The sequence below is a fragment of the Fukomys damarensis genome, unplaced genomic scaffold (genome assembly GCF_012274545.1).
Source record: "Fukomys damarensis isolate Sample0158 unplaced genomic scaffold, DMR_v1.0_HiC HiC_scaffold_8, whole genome shotgun sequence".
NCBI lineage: Eukaryota > Metazoa > Chordata > Mammalia > Rodentia > Bathyergidae > Fukomys > Fukomys damarensis.
The window spans coordinates 32,959,932-32,979,776 of record NW_022900920.1 but is presented as its reverse complement, the minus strand read 5'-3'; the positions used below and the strand labels follow the sequence as shown (position 1 = coordinate 32,979,776).

The following is a 19,845-nucleotide window of genomic DNA, read 5'->3' as shown; positions in this document are numbered from 1 at the left end:
AACTATACTTTTCTTTCAAAATCTTCTGAGTTGCAGACAGATATTTCACCTCTGCTTCTGTTGTATTTTCTAAGACTATAAGTGCTTGCTTGTAGCCACAATGCAAAATCCCACTCAGAAAATTTAATACCAATCATATGTTATTATTCTACTATCTACTTCATATTCAAAATGTCCCAGTTATGTTCTTTTACCTTTTTTCTCTTTTAAATGTAGGGTCCAATCACAGTTATATACAATGTGTCTTCAGTCTTTTAACATTTACAACAGTAACATATTTACTTATGAAATTGACATTTTTTGAGTCTGTGATAGTTTTACAGAATATCCCTCATTTCAGCTTGCCTATTTTTTTCATGATTAGATTCAGGTTAAATTTTGGCAGTAATATGTTGTAGTTTCATAGTGTATTGCATCAGAATGTATGAGGTATGATTTAAATATACAGTGGATGTTTAAATAAAAAATTTATTACAGAAAATTTGTTACACATTGCCATTAATCCCCCTCAGAATACTCCTCACACTCATCTCATCATTGTTGCCAGTTTCTGAAGTTCTGGAGTCCTTTTTCTTTTTCTTTTTTGTTTTTTTTGGTACCAGGGACCGAATTAGACTTTGTACTTGCAAGGCATGCGCAGCGCCATTCAGCTAAATCCCCGGCCCATTCCTGATTGTTTTTATGAGGTGTAATAATTACAGCGAGTGCTGCTATGGAGTGCCATGCAGTGGAGCAGGCTCACAGAAACATTACAGTGTGTCTTCATATACCTTATTCACTGGATCTGTTGTCCTTCGACTTTGGCTCTTCCCCAAAGTCAAAATGACCCTGGAAAGTAAACATTTTGAATCAATTCAGAATATCAAGGCAGCCATAACAGTGCAACGAAAGATGTGAAAGAGGACTAACAGACTGCTTCAGAAAGTGGCAAGAATGGCGAGATGAGTGTGTTTGAAACACGGGGGAGTATCTTGTGGAGGGCTATCTTGAGGGGTTTAATGGCAGTGTGTCTTACCATAATATTTTAAAATATAAATATTCACTATATTTTTATCACACTGCATACATATCTAGTTGTTCCATTATTAGTAATACCAAGGTTGGTCTTTTTATTAAAGTATTTATCAGATTTCTCCATTGTAAAGGTATTGTCAAAAGACAAAATTACTATAGTCTAGTTCAGATTGTAAGATGTTAATTGGCTTTTGTGATTCTGGAATTGGACCATAGTTCGTTATATAAAATAGAATGAATGTTCCAATGAACTAAGCAAGGAGTGTCTGGCTTTAGAGACAGAAAAGGGCTGAGGAAAGCAAAAACAGAATGAAATTGATTGGTTGCTTCAAACTTCTTTATAGCTGTGCCTGGTGGCACACACCTGTAGTCCTAGTCCTGAGGAGGCTGAGACATGCCATGTAGTTTGGGCTAAATTTGAGGTCAGCCCTCTATATAGCAAGACCCTACCTCCAAAGCATAAACCAAACAAACAAAAAGTTACATTGCTATTTACAGTTAAAACAAGGGGAACCTCTTATCTTGTTGGCTCAAGTAAACTGGAACCCTTGTGATTAGTTGCTGTGAATCTCCTGTGTTGCTTTTTCCCTCCCTCCCTTGGTCCTCTGCCCTGCCATTCGCTTGCTTGTTTGCTTTTCTTTCCTCCTTTTCCTCCCTATTCCTCCCTCCCTTCCTTCCTTCCTGTGAACCAAAGTTGTACTGTGTAGTTCAGGCTGCCCTTGAACTCACTGTGTAGCCCACGCTAGCCTTGAACTCATGGTGATCCTCCTTCCTCAGCCTCCTGAGTGCAGGCACCACCATGCCCAGCCATGTTGTAGTTAAATTTTGAGTAGAGAGGCATGAAATGTAGTAAGATAAAACTGACCATGAGACAGAAGATTTTAAATTGGAGTCCAGTATTGAATTTTTCCCTCAGGTGCTGAAGACTGAACCCAGGACCTTGTCCATACTAGGCAAGTGCTCTTACCACTGAGCTATGCCCTTAGTCCCCGTTGTTGAAGTTTTGATTGCTAAACTGAAACCATGGAGAGTACCTTTTTTTGGTGGTGCTGGGCATGGAACCCAGGTTCTTGTACGTGTTAAGTGCTCTGCTAATGACTACACGCTCCATTCCTAAAAATTATTTTATTTTATTAGGGCCTTCACCCTGAGCTAGCTCCTTAGCCCCCTTTTTATTTTGGACAGGGTCTAAATAAGTTGTTAAATTGTTCCAGCTGGGTGCAAACCTCAACTCTTCTGGTCTCAGCCTCCCCTGGTGCTGGGAAAATTTTTTATTATAAAATGACACTCATTTTTATTGAATTTAGATTAAGAGTAAATGCACTTATTTAGAAGAAAGCAAAGTCTTTCCTAAGTTTGTTATTTCCCTTCTTACATAAAATGTCACCAAAATTGCTTTGAGTCATAAATTTAAAAACCTGGAGAGAGAGTATCTAATTCAAACTTTTTTTTTTTGAGCCAGGGTCTTGCTGTGTAGTTCAGGCTATATTTTCCTTGTTGTGTAAGTTCACTGTGTTGCCCAAGCTGGCCTTGAACTCATGTTAGTCCTCCTGCCTCAGCTTCCCATGTTCTGAGTTGAACTCATGGCAGTCTTCCTGCCGCAGCCTCCCACGTTCTGAGATTACAGGTGTGTAACACCATGCCTGGTATAATTCAGAATTTCTTAACCTTCTTTTTTTGTTGTTGTGGACCTCACTGAAAATCTTTTGTATGCTACAAGATCCTCTCCCCAGTCATGTACATTTTGTACACAATTTCAAGAGTTTCATCTATCCTTGAATCCTCTCCATAGCTGGGATCCCTGAACTAGAGTAATTTTTTGGTTGTTGCTTTTATTTTTTTTGGTACTGGCGATTGATCTCAGGACCTTGTACTTGCCAGGCAGGTGGGGTGCCACTGAGCTACATCTGGTTTATAATGTATTTTTATTAAAAAATTTTGAGTGCTCGCTTCGGCAGCATATATACTAAAATTGGAACGATACAGAGAAAATTAGCATGGCCCCTGCGCAAGGATGACACGCAAATTCGTGAAGCATTCCATATTTTTGGGCCAGGGATTTAGCTCAGTGGTTCGGTGGCCTGCCTTGCAAGCGCAAGGACCCAAGTTCAATCCCAGGTACCAAAAATAAATAAATAAATAAATAAATTAATTAATTAATTAAAAAATCTTGATCCAGGCATGGTGGTGCACGCCTGTAATCTAATCCCAGCATTCGGGAGGCTGAGGCAGGAGGATCACTGTGAGTTCGAGACCAGCCTGGTCTACATAGTGAGTTACAGGTCAATCTCAAATACATAGTGAGACCCTGTCTCAAAAAAAAAAAAAATCATTCTTTTTCTCAACATCATATTTATTTTACTTATTTTATAAATTTTTAATTATCATATATACAGATTAACAGCCAGAGTAACAAACCAAAAAACATGTAAAACACAACACAAATTATACTACTATATCAAGGTATACTTTTAAACACATTGGCCATGCTGGATTACAATAAATTTTTTCCTTTTTGTCTATTGTCTGTCTGATTTTGTATGTTATTTATATAGTAGGCTTCTCCTATGAGAAACTATGTGATATTTAAGCTTGTGTATCTTATTTACTTCACTTAATATTAATTATCAGTTCAGCATAACTAATTGTGACTGTGTTAGTGAGGGTCTGACTGTAATGTCTGAGCATCATAAAATGTCATTTTGAGAAGCCAATGGTGAAGATGTTGTTTGTTTGTAGTATCAGGGAAAGTGGTACAGAGATGCTTGGCTGATGGTTATAAGAAAAAATCCTCCTGGAACATCCTGTTCTTTATAGTCTCATTCCTCTAGCTACTCAGGCAAGCAGCCACAATTTATGCTTATCTGTGATGATGGAATTTACTTGTCAGGGATATAAAGTACAGTTAAAATCTGGTACAGTTAAGTCCTTTGATTACTATCCTACTGATATTTCTAGGGTCTTTCTACTTTTATAAGTTTTGATAAAGAAATATGATGAAGTATGACGAAGCAAATGCTCAAAAAGGTCAATTTACCCCAATGAATGCACTTTACATCTGGGAGCATTTGAAACAAGCTGCACAATCAAGGTCAGCCTTAAACACTGTCAGCACATTTGGTTATTTCTACACTGCAGTTCTGAGACACCCAGAAAACATTTATCATCTTTTTCTGCCTCCTCTTATGGTATTAACACCGAGAATTCTATCTACCTACTTAGATGATTCAAGAAAGAGTAGTTTGTGATCATTTTAGATCAAAGGGTATACTCAACCAAAAGATTTGGTTAGAATTTTATCTTATTGCCATGGCACTGGGAGAAAAATTATGAGATATCAGTAAAAAGTATCCTGAAGTACCTTTATAGAAAATGAGCAGTTGAAGACACAGGACATGTGTGACTTGTTCAAGATCATGGGTGATGGCAGCCTACATTAGAGTCCACGTTTCCAGAGTCCAAGCTTGGTTGGTACTTTTATTTTATTTTATTTTATTATTATTTTACTTTATATATTTTAGGCAGGATCTCGCTGTGTAGTTCAGACAGGTCTTGAACTCACTGTGTAACCCAAGCTGGCCTGAAACTCCCAGGGGCTTCCTGCCTCAAGTGCTGGGATTACAGGGGTGTGTGTCACACCCACCTTCACTGTCTATGATTGACAGGTGAATATGTGTGTACATGTGTGTTTTTAGTTAGTACTTCTGTGACTTGTTTTAGGAAAGCCGTCCCCTCTGTAAGATTATGGAAATAGTCTTAGTCTAGAAATTTTATGGTTTTGCCTTTTTACATTAAAGACTGTAGTCTCTAGGGCTTGGGATTTAGCTCAGTGGTGCCATCCCCTGCCTTGAAATCACAAGGTCCCAAGTTTGATCCCCGGTAGGAAAAAAAAGAGACTTTAGTCTCTTCAGCATTAACTTTTTGTTTTGTTTTTTGAGACAAGGTCTCATTATATTTAGTCTGGCCTTTAACTCAAGGCAATCTTCCTGCCTCAGCCTCCTTAGGGCTGCACTTACAGGTGTGTGCCATTTCTGGCTGTATAATTGATTTTTGTGTTTGATGTGAGGAAGAGAGTCCATTTCATTTTTTTTCCATATGGATTTTTGATGGCCTCCATCATTTCTTAGAAGAATATTAATTCTCCACCAATCTGCAATGTTCTCTCTGTTGTAAACCTTGCCTTGTGTGTATTGGTCTATTTTTGGACTCATTGTGCTGTTTATGCCTGTGTCAGCACTGTACAGCCTTACATATCTTCAGAATGAGCCTTTGCTTATTCTAGTTAAATGCTCATGCTGTATTTTCTTCTTGGCAATTTATGGCTTTTTATATCTTCACAGGAATTTTACAGATAGCTTTGTCAAATTCAAAAACAAGTATGTACAGGCAAACAAAATAACTACAGTTCAAGTGAATTATTCATAGAAACCAAAATATGAAGTTGTTCCAGAAATTGAGTGCTGGTCTAAGAGGGTATGGCTTAGCATGTCCTGTGTTCAATTCCCAGCATGAAACCTAACAACTAAAATTTGAGACTCTTTGGCTAGGGATGATAGCTTTGTTCTGTGTCATTGTTAAGAGGGAGTAGGACATAATGAAGAACACTTCATCCAGCCTGAACACTTAAGTACTTGCCCCTTGGACAAACCTTCAGAATGTGAGTTTCTTGGCACGTAGGCCTGGGCCCCTTCCTTCCTGTTTGTACTTAGTTTGTGTGTATATGAACATATTTCTTCCTCCTGTGACTTTGAAATCCTGTATGCATGCTGATGACGCTACTGTGCCACTGATCTCCTGTTGATCCTCTCTGACCTCTCACTTCATATAGAATATGTTCAGCTCACCATGTCGCCTAGGGTTGTGGGTATGTGTTTCCATCTTTCTGTCCCCATATCTGGGAAACTAAAGCCTCAGATGTGGGATCTTTCTTGACTCCTCCCTTTCCTTTCATGATGTCCAACCCATCACTAGATTATATTTATTCTGTTTCCCAGATCATCCCCTTTATCCATTTCTCTCTTTTGCCATAATCTGTCTTTGTTATTATAATGCCTTTTTATGTCTAAATGTAGCAACTGCTTCCCCTTTTAAGTCCAGTTTCCATAGGGGTAGCCAGAGTAATCTTTTTTTTTTTTTGAGACAGGGTCTTGCTATATAGTTCAAGCTGGCCTTGAACTCACTGTAGTCCAGGGTGGAATTCACGGTGATCCTCCTGTCTCATCCTCCCAAGGGCTGCGAGCAATCTTTAAAAAAAAAAAAAAAAAAATCTAAATTTAAAACTTCTCAGTACTGTATTTTGCTTTTGCATTTAGGCTATGTGTAGTCAAACTTTGTTTTGCCAGGCAGATCTGGACCTTTCTGCCTACACTTTTGAATATGTCATGTCAGTACTTCTCTCCATTATAGCTAATTTACACTGGCCTTTCACAGAACTCCTGAAAAACCACTGGAAGGCCTTTTCATTTCCTGCTTTCTCCAACCCTGAGTTTTGCTGGACTCCTTCTTATATCTGTGTGTGTCAATTTAAATGTCACCTTCTTAAGCACCGTATGTGAAGCAGATGCCCTTTCCATTCGTCTGTTATTTCTAAACCTTCTAAGAGTAAGTTTTGTGTTTGGCCTCACGTATCCCAGTGCGTGATGCTTGGTCAGCAGTGTGCAGTCGCTTACCCGTGCTGCTCTGCTGTCTGTGTGGACACAGGAGGCTGATGACATGCTGCCAGTCCTGCCTGTGTCCCTGTAGGTAGGAAATCGGACAATATCATCCATTAGCTTTGCTGTGCCATTGAATAATCTTGGTACATGGACTTCAGTTTGTTTTTATTTTTTTATTTTTAGTACCAGGGATAGAACTCGGGACCTTGTGCTTGCGAGGCAGGTGGCGGAACCACTAAGCTAAATCCCCGGCCCCGGGAAACTGCTTTTTAAAAATTTATTACTGTAGAATATATAAAGTTTGGTTACCTTTGGAACCAAGAGACCTAATTTACTATCAGAGTTGTATAATGCTAAAATAGATTACTATCTACCTAATAATTTTGTATTTTGTGTTTTAGGTCAGTACATTTTCTGAGTCACCATGTGATATTTGCCTTTGTTAGCACAGTCTCATTTTCTTAGTTCAGCCTTCACAAAGTGCTCCGTTTTCATCAGCTATCAGTTGGCACTGATTCAGAGATTTTACAAAAATCTACTAAGTTCTTTAAAAATTAGTCCAGGAAACTTGCTATCTAGAGCAGTGGCCCTTTAACCCTTCAGAAAATATTTCTAGCACCCACCCTAAGTATCTTCAGTTATTGATTCATAAATTGCAAATTGTATTTATGCTTCTGTAATAAGCTCCTGTATCAAAGCATAGTTTATGCCCTCAGGGCAAATGTAAATGTAAAAAAACAAATGCCTGTGTGAATTACAGCCAAGTAGTCATAGGGACCCTGTCTTTAGATCAGTTTTCCACTTAAATGATAGTTCACTATTGCTTCTACCATGTAATGAAGAACTTACAAAAGGAATTGAATAAGGACCAGTTTATAGTTTATTGTATTTAGATAACCTTTTTTTGAGATGGTAGCCCAGGCTGGTCTTCTTTTGTTTGTTTTGTTTTTTGAGACAGGGTCTTGCTATGTAGTGCAGGCTGGCCTTGAACTCTTAGTATAGCCCAGGCTGACCTCCAACTAGTGGTAATCTGCTTCAGCTTCCTGAGTACTGGGATTATAGGGTTATGGCCGCCACTATAATCATTCTTTTGAATTGGAAAGTTCCAAATACCAATATGATTATTTTCAAATAAAAGTTTGGAGATTAGAAATTTTTAGATTTAATTGCCAATGACTGATAGGAGTCTTTATAAAGATATTATTTTATATCTTCATAGATAGAGGACATATAGGTAGTTTAGGTATATATGGAAATCTTACCCCTCAGGAATCATTTAAAATATCCTGTTTACATCATGCAGCTTGTCTGACTTGTGGATTTTACTTTGGTTTCTACTGGGTACCTTAGTTTATTCCTGGTTTAGGGTTTTTATCTGTTTTAAGACAGGCCAGTTGTGGTAGCACATGCCTGTACTCCCAGCCCTTGGGAGGCTGAGGCAGGAGGATCACCATGAGTTCGAGGCCAGCCTGGGCTACATAGTGAGTTCAAGGCCAGCCTGAACCTTGTCTCAAAAGAAAAAAGGGCCAGGGATTTAGTTCCATGGTTCCACCACCTGCCTTGCAAGCACAAGGTCCTGAGTTCAATCCCCGGTACCAAAAAAAAAAAAAAAGTCAGTAGTCTGCTATCAGAGAAAAGCAGGTTCTGGCCAGGCATGGTGGTGCTCGCCTGTAATTGCAGCACTTGGGAGGCTGAGGCAGGAAGTTTGAGACCAGCCTGGGCTACATAGTGAGTTCCAGGTCAGTCTCAACTACATAGTGAGACCCTGTCTCAAACACCCCTTCCCCCCAAAAGAAAAAAGAAAGAAAGAAAAGCAGGTTCTTCCACTTTCTGCTTTGTTACGAAAAGCAAAACAAAATACAGTCGCAGATTGACTAGTTGTGAATAAAATAAAACCAAACTACCTTTTACTCTTGGAGGGGAGGGGGGAAGAAGGCCCTACCTAGGCCAGAGAGAGAGAGCAAAAGGTTAAAATTCTTAGCAGACTGACCAGGATATAACACACTATTTTTAAAATTGTCCAATTATTATTACTTTAAAAAAATTTTTTTTTTTTGAGTACTGGGGACTGAACTCAGAACCTTGTGCTTGCAAGGCGGGCGCGGTGCCACTGATCTAAATCCCTGGTCCTGTTACTTTAAATTTTAAAAGGTTTTTGATGCGGTGTTCTCACTATGTTGTCCAGGCCAATCTTGAATGCATGGGCCTAAGGGAGCCTCCGGCCTCAGACTCCCAAGTAGCTGTCACCACAGGCATATGCCACAGTGCTAGTTCAAGCTGGTCATGAACTTACTATGTAGCCCAGGGTGGCCTCAAACTGCTGGTGATCTTCCCGCCTCAGCTTCCTGACATGTAACATCATGCCTGGCTTTTAACATGTTCGTGAGAGAAGGGGTGGTGGGGCTTGTCCTAGAAACCTGCAATTCCCCATGGAGTGTGTGGCTGGATAACTCAGATCAGGGTAGGAATAGCACTTTGTCCAGTGAGTGAGTTTCAGCAGGTGTAACAGCAGTAACACAGACACACATCTCCTCATGAACAGCCCTGGAGAACTGGCCACAGGCTCTCTTAACGGGGGTGTTCTAGATGTATCGTAGTAGCTCCCAAGAATGATGTGGACAGTGTACAAGTAATTTACGGTCCTGTCAAAGTGCATCACAAACATCCAGTTTTGCATCATTCCAACAGCATTAGCACGTAAATTCACATTGTTGCCCTGTACTAGAACTGGATCTTGCATACAGCCAGGATCTGTCACTTTCAGCTAATTTAGATGTCATTGCAAAGTAGCATTTTGCATATAATTGGTATTGTGTAATAGGAAGAAAAGGTCTAAAAGAGTAGGGGAAGTGGGTGGAGTAGGGGAACAGTAAAAAAGGAAAAAACAGAAAAGGAAAAACATGGAAACAAAGTCTTTGTAAACAGGGAAGGGGGTGGAGGGGTTGAAGGGAGGGCTGGGAATGGGGAAAAATAAGAACCAAGATAAGTCATGTAAAGGTACAAGATCCCAATGATGAATGTAACTGTATTGTATACCTAAAATGTCTGCATAGACAAAATGTCCACTACATATAGACAGTAAACAATTTTTAAAAATAACAAAGTGGCATTTTGCGTGAAAGAGTAGAGGCCTCACTGAGAGTGATGAAAGCAGGCTTGGAAAGAGATGGAACACTGTTGTAATCTAACATTATTTTGCTCTTAATATATACAAATTCCCCTCTGTTACATTGTTTTAGATTTTGGAAGAGCAGTGGGTTTTTTAGTTCTTTTGTGGGGGATGACTCACTATGTAGTTGAGACTGCCCTGGAACTACGTAGCCAAGGCTGGCCTTGAACTCACAGTGATCCTCCTGCCTCATCCTTCTGAGTGCTGAAATTACAGGCGTGCACCACACCCGGCTGGTTTTTTTAAAAAAACAGATGATTTTGAGAAAATATGCAAGACCTGAAATTTGTTTTTTAATTTTCAGGTTTGGTTAAATTATATTTTTCAGTTTACTGTATACTATAAAATTTATTAGCTTTCATTAAAACCAAAATGTCTTTTTGTATTAATGTGTGAAAATTAGTTCTACCCTGTAAAAATACTGCAATAGTATAAATAATCTTTTATTTGCCTAGGAAACAAAGGGGGAAATTTGTAACATTTACTATTTTAAAAAAATACTAGTAATATTTTCATGTTTTGTTTGTAAGCAGTAAATGTGTATGTATAATCATGGCTATTTATATAGGAGAAGGAAGTTTTAAATTTATCTTTCTTACCTGATCAGATAACCTGAACTTAGTGATAAAAGCTATAAAAGATAACCTCTTGCATACAGAGTTCTGTGATAGCAAATATGGTACAACTTAGGGCTGTACCAATTGAGAATTGTTTAAATAAATGCTTTCTGTGCTCATATATTCCAAGATGAATCTTAGTAACAGATGTAGTGATCCAGTAGCCAAAGTACTTTAAAATTTTTATACTGCCCATTTTGAACATTAGTTGCTTTTTTATCTTCTCTATGAAAGATTTTATAAATACTCAATTTATGTACTTATTTATTTATTTGGTGGTAGGGCCGGAGATTTAGCTCAGTGGTTCTACCGCCTGCCTCGCGAGCGCAAGGTCCAGAGTTCAATCCCCGGTACAAAAAAAAAGAACTTCATATTTATTTGGTGGTGTTTGAGACAGGGTCTTCCTGTGTAGTTCAGGCTCGTCTTGAACTCACTGAATGATCCTGTACCTCAGCCTCCCTAGCACTGGGACTGCAGGCATGCTTATGTAGGACTCATCTACCACAGAAGAATCTTGAATGTGAGGTAAAGAATTTAAAATGTAAGTTAATACAAAACCCGCTACTTTTTCTGTAGTACTCTTAACAGCTGATGTTGGATCACCACAATAGAGTATGTGGTATACAGTGGTCTTTAGTCTTGATTGTTCTACCCAGACCCAGTGTTAATGGATGCTTTTCCACAGTTCATAATTACAGTGGAATTACTGACTTGTGCTTGGGAAAGTCTGTACAAAAATCAGGCACTAGTACTGGTGAACAGTGTTTAGATTTTAGCAATTATCAAGGTTGAGCTTTGTTTTGATACAATAAAAAAAAAATCAAAGTCCTCCTGAAAGAAACTCTTCCCAAAAGATTTAAAATTGGGTATTACATATTTCATTAAAATTCTTATATAAATTGTGTTGTTTTCTTCATGAGGAAATCCAGTGTCCTTAAGAATATAATCCTGAAAGTTGTTACATGTTGGAGAAAAGTAGAATGATTATGTTGTTATGGCAACTCAAATGGGGAAAATGAAAACACAGATAAACTGTATCTTGTTGTCATGGCAACATCATTGTGAACGTGATTAAAGCTAGTCTAGAAAGGATGTATTGCAGCTTTAGTCCTCTGGAAATAAATAGTGGGGGGATTAGTTTTAGCCAAAAGTTAAATCCTTCTGGTTCCACAAGTTGCTAGTAACACTATATATAGACAGATCTCTGTCCTTTCTAATTATAGTTTCAATTCACTCTTATTGCCTCTGATCATGATGGCATAAAGGAAAGAAAAATGTAATAACTACATAAAAGCCTGTGAATAAAGATTTTTTTCTTAACAAATTTAGAAAGAAATCGGAGAAAACTTTGTTCTTGAAAATGAAATAAAAAGTAATAATTTTAAAAAGTAATATTTTCCTCTTCTCTTGTCTTTTTCCCATTTCTCAGCCCATACTTAGTTTTCATGATTTCATTCTTTTTTATACCCTCTTTTATTATTTTAGTCTTTAAGTGGCAAACTGTAACCTAAATATCTAATGTAACGATGTAAAGTTATCAATTGCAGCATTATAATTGCATATGACTGAATGGATTTGATGGTAAATGCTAAGCATCCTGTAGGTATAAAGAAGTTGATTTTAGCTTCTTTGAACTTCCTCTGTACTCAAAGCTTTTGTGTTATTTTACATGCCACCATTTCTTTTCCAACTTCTAGTCAACCTTCAGAGAAAAAGGTTTCATCCTGGTGGAGGTGAAAAGTGTTGGGAATAAAGCTGATGAAAGCTCTGAGTTTGTTCAGCAGCTGGCTGCTCGCACAGGTTTTGTAGTGCTGGGATGGGCACCCTGGGTGAGGATGTTGATGTGTTGATTGGTTGGTGCTGTGTAGGTAGCCCAGGGAGAATGTGTGAAGGGTTTAAGAGCCGCTTATAGTGCCAGTGGGGAGGAGGTCTGTGGGGTTCTACAAGCCTGGACACACGCTACATACAAATAGCCACAAAACCTCAAGTCTAGCTGGGTGTGGTGGCACATGCCTGTAATCCCAGCATTCAGGAGGCTGAGGCAGGAGGATTGCTGTGAGTTCAAGGCCAGCCTATGGGTTCCAGGTCAGTCTCAACTACACAGTGAGACCCTGTCTCCAAAAACTAACCCCCCGCAAAAACCTCATGTCTAACTTCGCATATTTTCATTGACATTTAATTACAAATAATTGAATATTCCCTGAGCATGAGCTGCCTACACTAATGCCATGTCATATATTACCTTTTGCCCACTGGTAGAGGTTTTATATTTATATCTTTTGGGGGAAGTTTTTATATTTAAAATATTCTTGTGTTATAGTTGAAAACTAATGTGAACTAGTGTCATGAGAAGTAATATTGACTGACTTAGAATAGGCTTTTAGGTAACCTTTTAAGTATTTTCAGTCAGAATCTGAATATTAATGTTGATTTTTCTTGGACATAAATTGGCTTTCTTTTTTTGTACCAGGGATCGAACTTGGAACCTTGCACTTGCAAGGCAGACACATGCTACTGAGCTAAATCCCTGGCCCAGAAATTGATTTCATAGCCTGTAATCCCAGCTGTGAAACCATTTTCTTATTCTCTTTCTAATGAGCTAGTGATTTTCTTTATTCCTTCCCAAAAGTTAAATGAAGGCATACCCAAGAGGGCTGGGAGACTGAATGTGCTGTTGAGTGGTGTGCCCTGTCCTTGAGAAGGAAGCTCGATAGTTCTGCCTAGAGCCTCTGGAAGAAGACGGTGGGGGGTGTGTGTGTGTGTGTGTGTGTGTGTGTGTGTGTGTGTGTGTGTGGGAGAGGGGGGGGTGTGTGTGATGTCCTTGAGAAGGAAGCTCGATAGTTCTGCCTAGAGCCTCTGGAAGAAGACGGTGGGGTGTGTGTGTGTGTGTGTGTGTGTGTGTGTGTGTGTGTAGAAGACGGTGGGGTGTGTGTGTGTGTGTGTGTGGAGAAGATGGTGGGGTGTGTGTGTGTGTCCCCGCTGCTGTCTGTGCCTGGGAGTGTGGATGAGCTCCCAGTACTCAGGTGGCAGCCAGCCCTTGTGGAGGATGCGGCTTGTGAAGACGACACCACCAGCCTTCATGGAGCTCTAGCAACTTCTCTGAACAGATATGTGGGTGCACGGGGATGGGAGGCCTGGCTGGAGCGTTCCACTGCCTTTCACCAGAGGGGAAAGCTTGCTCACTTGTTTGTGTTCTGGTTAAAAGCAAGCTTTGATCTTTTCTGTTTTCCCTCCTTTTCTTTTGTCTTCCCTTTCCTCCTTCCCATCACCCTTTTCCTTGCCCTTAGAAATTACATGAAGTCTTAAGTGAGCACTGTGTAATCATTTAAATTTGAGTATAGGCCAACTCCACATAATCAAAAATTGTTATGTAATCCATGATTCCCAGGCCTCAGCTGGTAGGTGGCCTAGTTATTTCCAATAATATTTAACGCAATAAATTCTAGGGCAGTAAAAGAATTTGGATAGTCCTTAGAGCTTATTATAATGGAATTTGACTTGAATTTAATTCAGTGAAATTCCAGTATAACCACATATTTCTTTCTGTGGCATAATTTAAAGGCCTTTACATTCAGTTACAGGTTAGTGAGTTTGTAAAACCTAACCTGAGTAATTGCAGTTTTACTGTTACCAAGAAAACAAGCACTTCAAAAATATAGAAATTCTCTTTTAACGTCAGGTTTTTTTGTTTGTTTTTTGTTTTCTTTGAGACAGAGTCTTGCTGTGTAGTTCAGGCTGGCCTCAAACTCCGTATTTAGCTGAGGCTAGCCTCAAACTCATGGCAGTCCTTCTGCCTCAGCTTCCCAAGTACTGGGATGATAAGCATGAGCCACTATGCCTGGCTACATCAGGTGGTTTTTGTTTTTGTTTTTAAATACTGTGGCAAATAAAGTGTAAATGAATATCTTTTTTGTTCTGTTATGGTGAGCATAAAGATACCGCTTGAAAAAATATATGTATGTTTGTTTATTAAGTTAGTTGCTTTCCTGTATATGAATATTAAATTTGACTTTTTTGGTGTAGAAAACGTGGTTTCTAGGCCTTGTTATAATACCCTGTTGCCTGCTACTGTTAAATATTTTATGTGATTTAAAAAAATACACTGTTCACGCCTGTAATCCCAGCGCTTGGGAAGCTGAGGCAGGAGGATCGGTGAGAGTTCGAGATCAGCCTGGCTACATAGCGAGTTCCAGGTCAGTCTCAACTACATAGTGAGACTCTGTCTCAACCCCTCTCCCCCAAAATACGCTGTTCTTATATTATTCTGTGAAATTCAGTAGTCTTACAGTGAAATAGCCAAAACTCAGATAACTTACTGTATTGATACAAATGAAAGATGCTGGGGATGTAGCTTAGTGGTGCCTTGCCTGCCTGGCAAGCTTCAGGTCCTGAGTTCGATCCTGGTACTGGGGGGCGGGGAAGAAAAACACAAGTATTTGGCAGTTAACAAAAACAGAATGTTGATGTTAAAAATTGGGTTGTTGTACGTGTGAGTTCTTATCTTGTGCCATGACTTTTAAGATCTTTTGTTTTCTGTCCTAAAGCAGAATAGTGAAAGTGTTTTTATAGAAAGTTATGAAAAAATGTCTGTATTAATTTGCTTTGGGTCATTTTAGTCTCTCTGGTACATTCATAATTAGGAAGGCCTTTTTAAGACAGGGTTCTAGTCTCACAGGTACATAGCTACTCCATATCTGGTAAATCTAAATTCATATATGAGGAGGTTATGTTTTTTAAAGCATATTGTTTACACAATTCATTGGAATGGCTCCTTTGGAAGTTGTGTGGCTCTCATGTAATTATGTACTTAAGTAACCCTGCTCTACACAGCAGTAGAAATTCAAGTAAGAATAATTTACTGCTTACGCATTGTTATTAGAATTTTAAAGCATTTGTTTGTTCAAAATTCTACTTTATCAGACTGTTGTATTTGACTAGTTACATAATAATGAATAAAATTTACTAGGAGGCAGCCAAGTTTTAATTTTAACAGTTCTAAATAAGTATCAGGAGCCTTCCTCTCCTTGTTTAAAAGGACTTTCATCCATTTAGTTCAAATTTTATGGTGAAAGCAATAATTCCTATCTTAAAATCTTTATTAGCAGTATTGAAGATAGACTTGAATCAAAACCAGTAGAATTTTAGGGCTGGGGATTTAGCTCAGTGGCACTGTGCCTGCTTTGCAAGCGCAAGGTCCTGAGTTCAATCCCCAGTACTGCAAAAATAAATAAACAAATAACTGGTAGAATTTAACTGCTACTGTAGGAAATAGTTCAGTTTGTCTTTTTTTACCAATGAAGAAGTTGAAGTGCATACATATTAGTGAACTGCTCCAGGCTTATGCGGTTAGCTTGAGGACGAGTCTGCGCTCTTGGACTGGTGCTGCGCTCCTCTCTGTAGTTCATAATCTCACTGTTCTTCATGCTCACACCAGAGGTTGTTAGAATAGTGAGAGCCTGTGTGGCCTCACAGCATCAAACTAGTAATACCTGCTTAATCTAATATGCAAGTGTTTATAAACATTAACCTGGCTAAACATTTCTTTTAAATTTCATGTTTTTTTCTGTTAGATTATAATCTCTTTAAGGGCAGGGACTTATTTAGTACTTTGGAGTCAATCCAAGTTGTTTTGGAAGGTTTTAGAATTCATTTTTCTTTTTCAGTTTTGAATTCAGTGTATCTCTATTTTTTTTTTCATTTTATGATTTATTTTCAAGCATTGATGACATCGTTGTAATGTACTTTCCATGGGTCTATTCTGAAACTGACACTTATTTTGCGGTTACATTTCTGTCTTCATCACTTACTTTTTGTTTCAAGGAAACGCTGCTTCATTTCTGCTTTAAGCAAGAAGGGACAACTATTTTAAGGGTGCAGGGATATTTCATGAAAGGAAAAGGAAAATGAGCAGCGAGGCCCAGGTGCCTGGCAACAGGCATTAGAATACATACCTTCTGGATTCAAGGCAGCCACCTTGCTTTCCTAGGGTTAACCCAGTTGATTGTGGTGTATGATCCTTTTTTATGTTGCTGGATTTTGTTGAGGATTTTGCCTGTGTGATCACAAGGTATATTGGTTTGTAGTCTTTATTCTGTTAAGTCCAGTTCATTAAAACAGTTAAAAATTTCATTTCTTTGATTTCCGTTTGGTGTTTTTTTTTTTTTTAAGCAGCATTCGCCACAGGGTGGAGTCAGCCTGACCTCTGATTTACTGTTTCCCATTCTGACCTTGAGCTGTGAATCCTTCTGACTCAGCCTCTTGAGAGTTAGAATAACAGATGTGTGCCACCTCTTTATATCTGTTGTTTCTTTTCTGATACTGTACTTTTTTCTTGTTTAAGTGTTTGCTCTTTGTCCTTAAATTCTAACATCTGTGATTTTGTGTGTGTGTGTTTTTTTTTAATTTTTTGTTACTGTGGATCGAACTCGGGTCCTTGCACTTGTGAGGCAGGTGGCAGAAACACTGAGCCAAATCCCCGGTCCATGATTTTGGTATTGGTATCTCTTGATGCCAGTTGCAATTTTCCCTCTTTTTAGTATGCAGATAATGTTGGGGTTGTGTCCTTGGTATTTTGGCAGGGAGGGTTGAGGCAAGCCTCCTGTGAAGCCCAGACTGGCCTCGAACTCACATCAATCCTCCTGCCTGCGCATCCCAATACTTGAGATTATAACCATGCACCACCATGCCTGGCTCTGTCCTTGGTTTTCTTTTCTCTTTTTTTTTTTTGTCCTTGGTATTTTTAACCACTGAACAGTTTACCCCAGCATCTGGTTTTTAGTATGATCCCAGAGTTGTGCAACCGCCATCAGACTCAAGTTGCAGGGTCTTTATTATTCTGAGGAGGAGCTCTGTACCGGTTAGCAGCCATGCTTATCACCCCCAAGCTTCCAGCCCTAGGCAACCTCCAGTCTGTTTCTTCTCCATGAACTTGCCCCTTCTGGATTTAACCACTAGGGCAAGGAGTGGTTTGTGCACTGACTGTGCTTAGTGTCGCTCTGGCAGGCGTCATTTCAATCAGTCGATTCTTATTTGCACGGGATGTGCTTATACGTCTTGTTTGTTTATATCAACTATGTTTTGCTTGGTTTTTTATTCAGAACCATCATCAACATCTTCACCCTTGCGTTTAATGGTTGGGCATTTTATTGAAATTATAACATCTGCAGAAAAACAATATGATGGTGTAAAAGTGTGTTGTTTGAAGAAAGACAGTAGTGCAAAAAAAATTCTGAAAGAGACTAGATACTACTGTCCAGATTATAACGTTCCATTCTGTATTGGATGTTGCACCGAAAAATTATTGAGTAAATTTGATAAAATTTTTGTTTTTTTTTTTCTTTTCATTGAGTTTATTGGTACAATCTAGGTATACAGTACAGTTACATTCATCATTGGGATTCTGTACCTTTACATAGTAGGTCTTGATTCTCATTTTTTCCCCTTGTCCCTGCCCTCCTTTCACTCCCTCCTCCCCTCCCCATTTACAAACACTTTATTTCCATTTTTTCAGTTTCTCATATTTTTTTCCTCTCCCTTATTACCTTTCCCCCACCCTTCCCACTTTCCCTATACCTTTAGCCCTTTACTTCCTATTTCACATTATTAATTATCTCATTAGGATCCTGTGTGCTATTATAGTTTTTCACACCAAAGAAACTATTTGGTATTTCAGTTAAAGAAATCTCTGTATGAACATTAAAAATAAAACTAAAAAGGAAAGTAAAAGAGAAAAGGCAATGATGTAACACTAAAATAATCCTCAATTCTGGAGATGAAAATGGTCCCTTCACACATTTAAATTGCTTCTTGCTCTTATAGTCTTATCTTATTCTTTTTTTTTCATTATTTAGAGAATTCTTTATTAGTTTCTGTAATCAAACCTGCCTAGATATGACTTTACATATTTAGTACGATGTGTTACCCCTGTACACATGGAAAAAAAAGTAAAAAATAAAAATAAAAAATAAAAAAATAAACATTTCTAGACCAATATGGCTGTCCATTTCTGTACAGTGCCAACTCAACACAGTAAATTGGGATGACTTTTTCCAAAATTGGCAGCACCATTAAAGTTTCCCAAAATTCAATTTATATATATATATGTATATATATATATTTATATTAAAAGACTAATAATAGCAGTATGTTATGCATCGATAGCAGCAACAGCTTTTCCAGGTTCTGCAGTCATCTGAACAAAATTATAGACATTCAACACATTGCGTTAAAAAAAACAAAACAAAACAAAACAAAGAAAAGAATAATATCCAGAAAACAGCAAAGTTCTGTTGCTGTTGTGGTACCTGGCACCATTTTTTTTATTAGCATCTTAATCATCATCTGGAAAGAGAACATTCTAGAGTAATATCATTAAATGTAGCTCTGATAAAGCACGGTCGCTACTATGTATCATAAAGCAGGTACAAGATATTTTACATTCATAGAGGTATGATACAGTACCATCCTACATCAATAATAATAGAATCAGTTTTGGTTTGAAATTTACTTTGTCTGCAAATAAGATTGCTACCCCTGTTTTTTTCTGGGCTCCTGTCACATGGAGAATTGTTTTCCATCCTTTCACTTTCAGTCTATGGGCTTCTTTTTGCACTAGGTGTGTTTCTTGTATACAACATATTGTTGGATTTTGCTTCTTATTCCATTTTGCCAGTCTATTTCTCTTGATTGGTGAGTTGAGGCCATTGACATTGCTGGTTATAACTGATATGTACTGACTTATTATTGACATGTTATTGGCCTTTTGTTGACTCTTTTTACTTTTTCACCTTCTCCTTTTAATTTCTTGCCTTGCCTATTTGATTTGCTCTGTTGGGCCTCATGGTGTTGTTGCCTTCATTGTCTTTTTCTAGGATCTTGTTTAGAATTGCTTGTAGTGCTGGTTTGGTATTCATGTAGTTTCTCAGGTGTTCTTTGTCGTGGAAGTGTCTTATTTCCCCATCCATTTTGAAAGAGAGTTTTGCTGGATACATCAGTCTAGGTTGGAGGTTGTTCTCTTTTAGTACTTGAAATATCTCATTCCAGGCTCTCCTTGCCCCAAGGGTTTGTGTTGAAAAGTCTGCTGTGATTCTGATGGGCTTTCCTTTGTATGTGATTTGTTTCTTTTCTCTTACTGCTTGTAGTATTTTGTTCTTCTGTTGGGTTTCTGGGATCTTGATTATTATATGTCTAGGTGTAGATTTTTTTTGATTGTAGCTAGTTGGGGTCCTGTATGCCGCAGTTATCTGAATGTCAAATTCCTCCCCTCTGTTTGGAAAGTTTTCTGTCATTAATTCTGTGAACAGCTTTTTTAAAGTCATTTGTATTTCTCCTGTTTTTTCATGAATTCCTATCAGTCTTATGTTATTTTTCTTTGTATCGTCTAGGAGTTGTT

At 38.3% G+C, this 19,845-nt stretch overlaps 1 protein-coding gene and 1 non-coding gene across 6 annotated transcripts in view; both read left to right on the top strand.

The window, feature by feature from the left end:
* The window catches only part of Btrc (beta-transducin repeat containing E3 ubiquitin protein ligase), a 184,102-nt gene that overhangs the window by 20,008 nt on the left and 144,249 nt on the right, over positions 1-19,845 (top strand). The window lies entirely within an intron of this gene.
* Positions 2,957-3,063, top strand: LOC117285334. Its single transcript, XR_004516337.1, has one exon. It is a non-coding gene; the product is annotated as a U6 spliceosomal RNA (small nuclear RNA).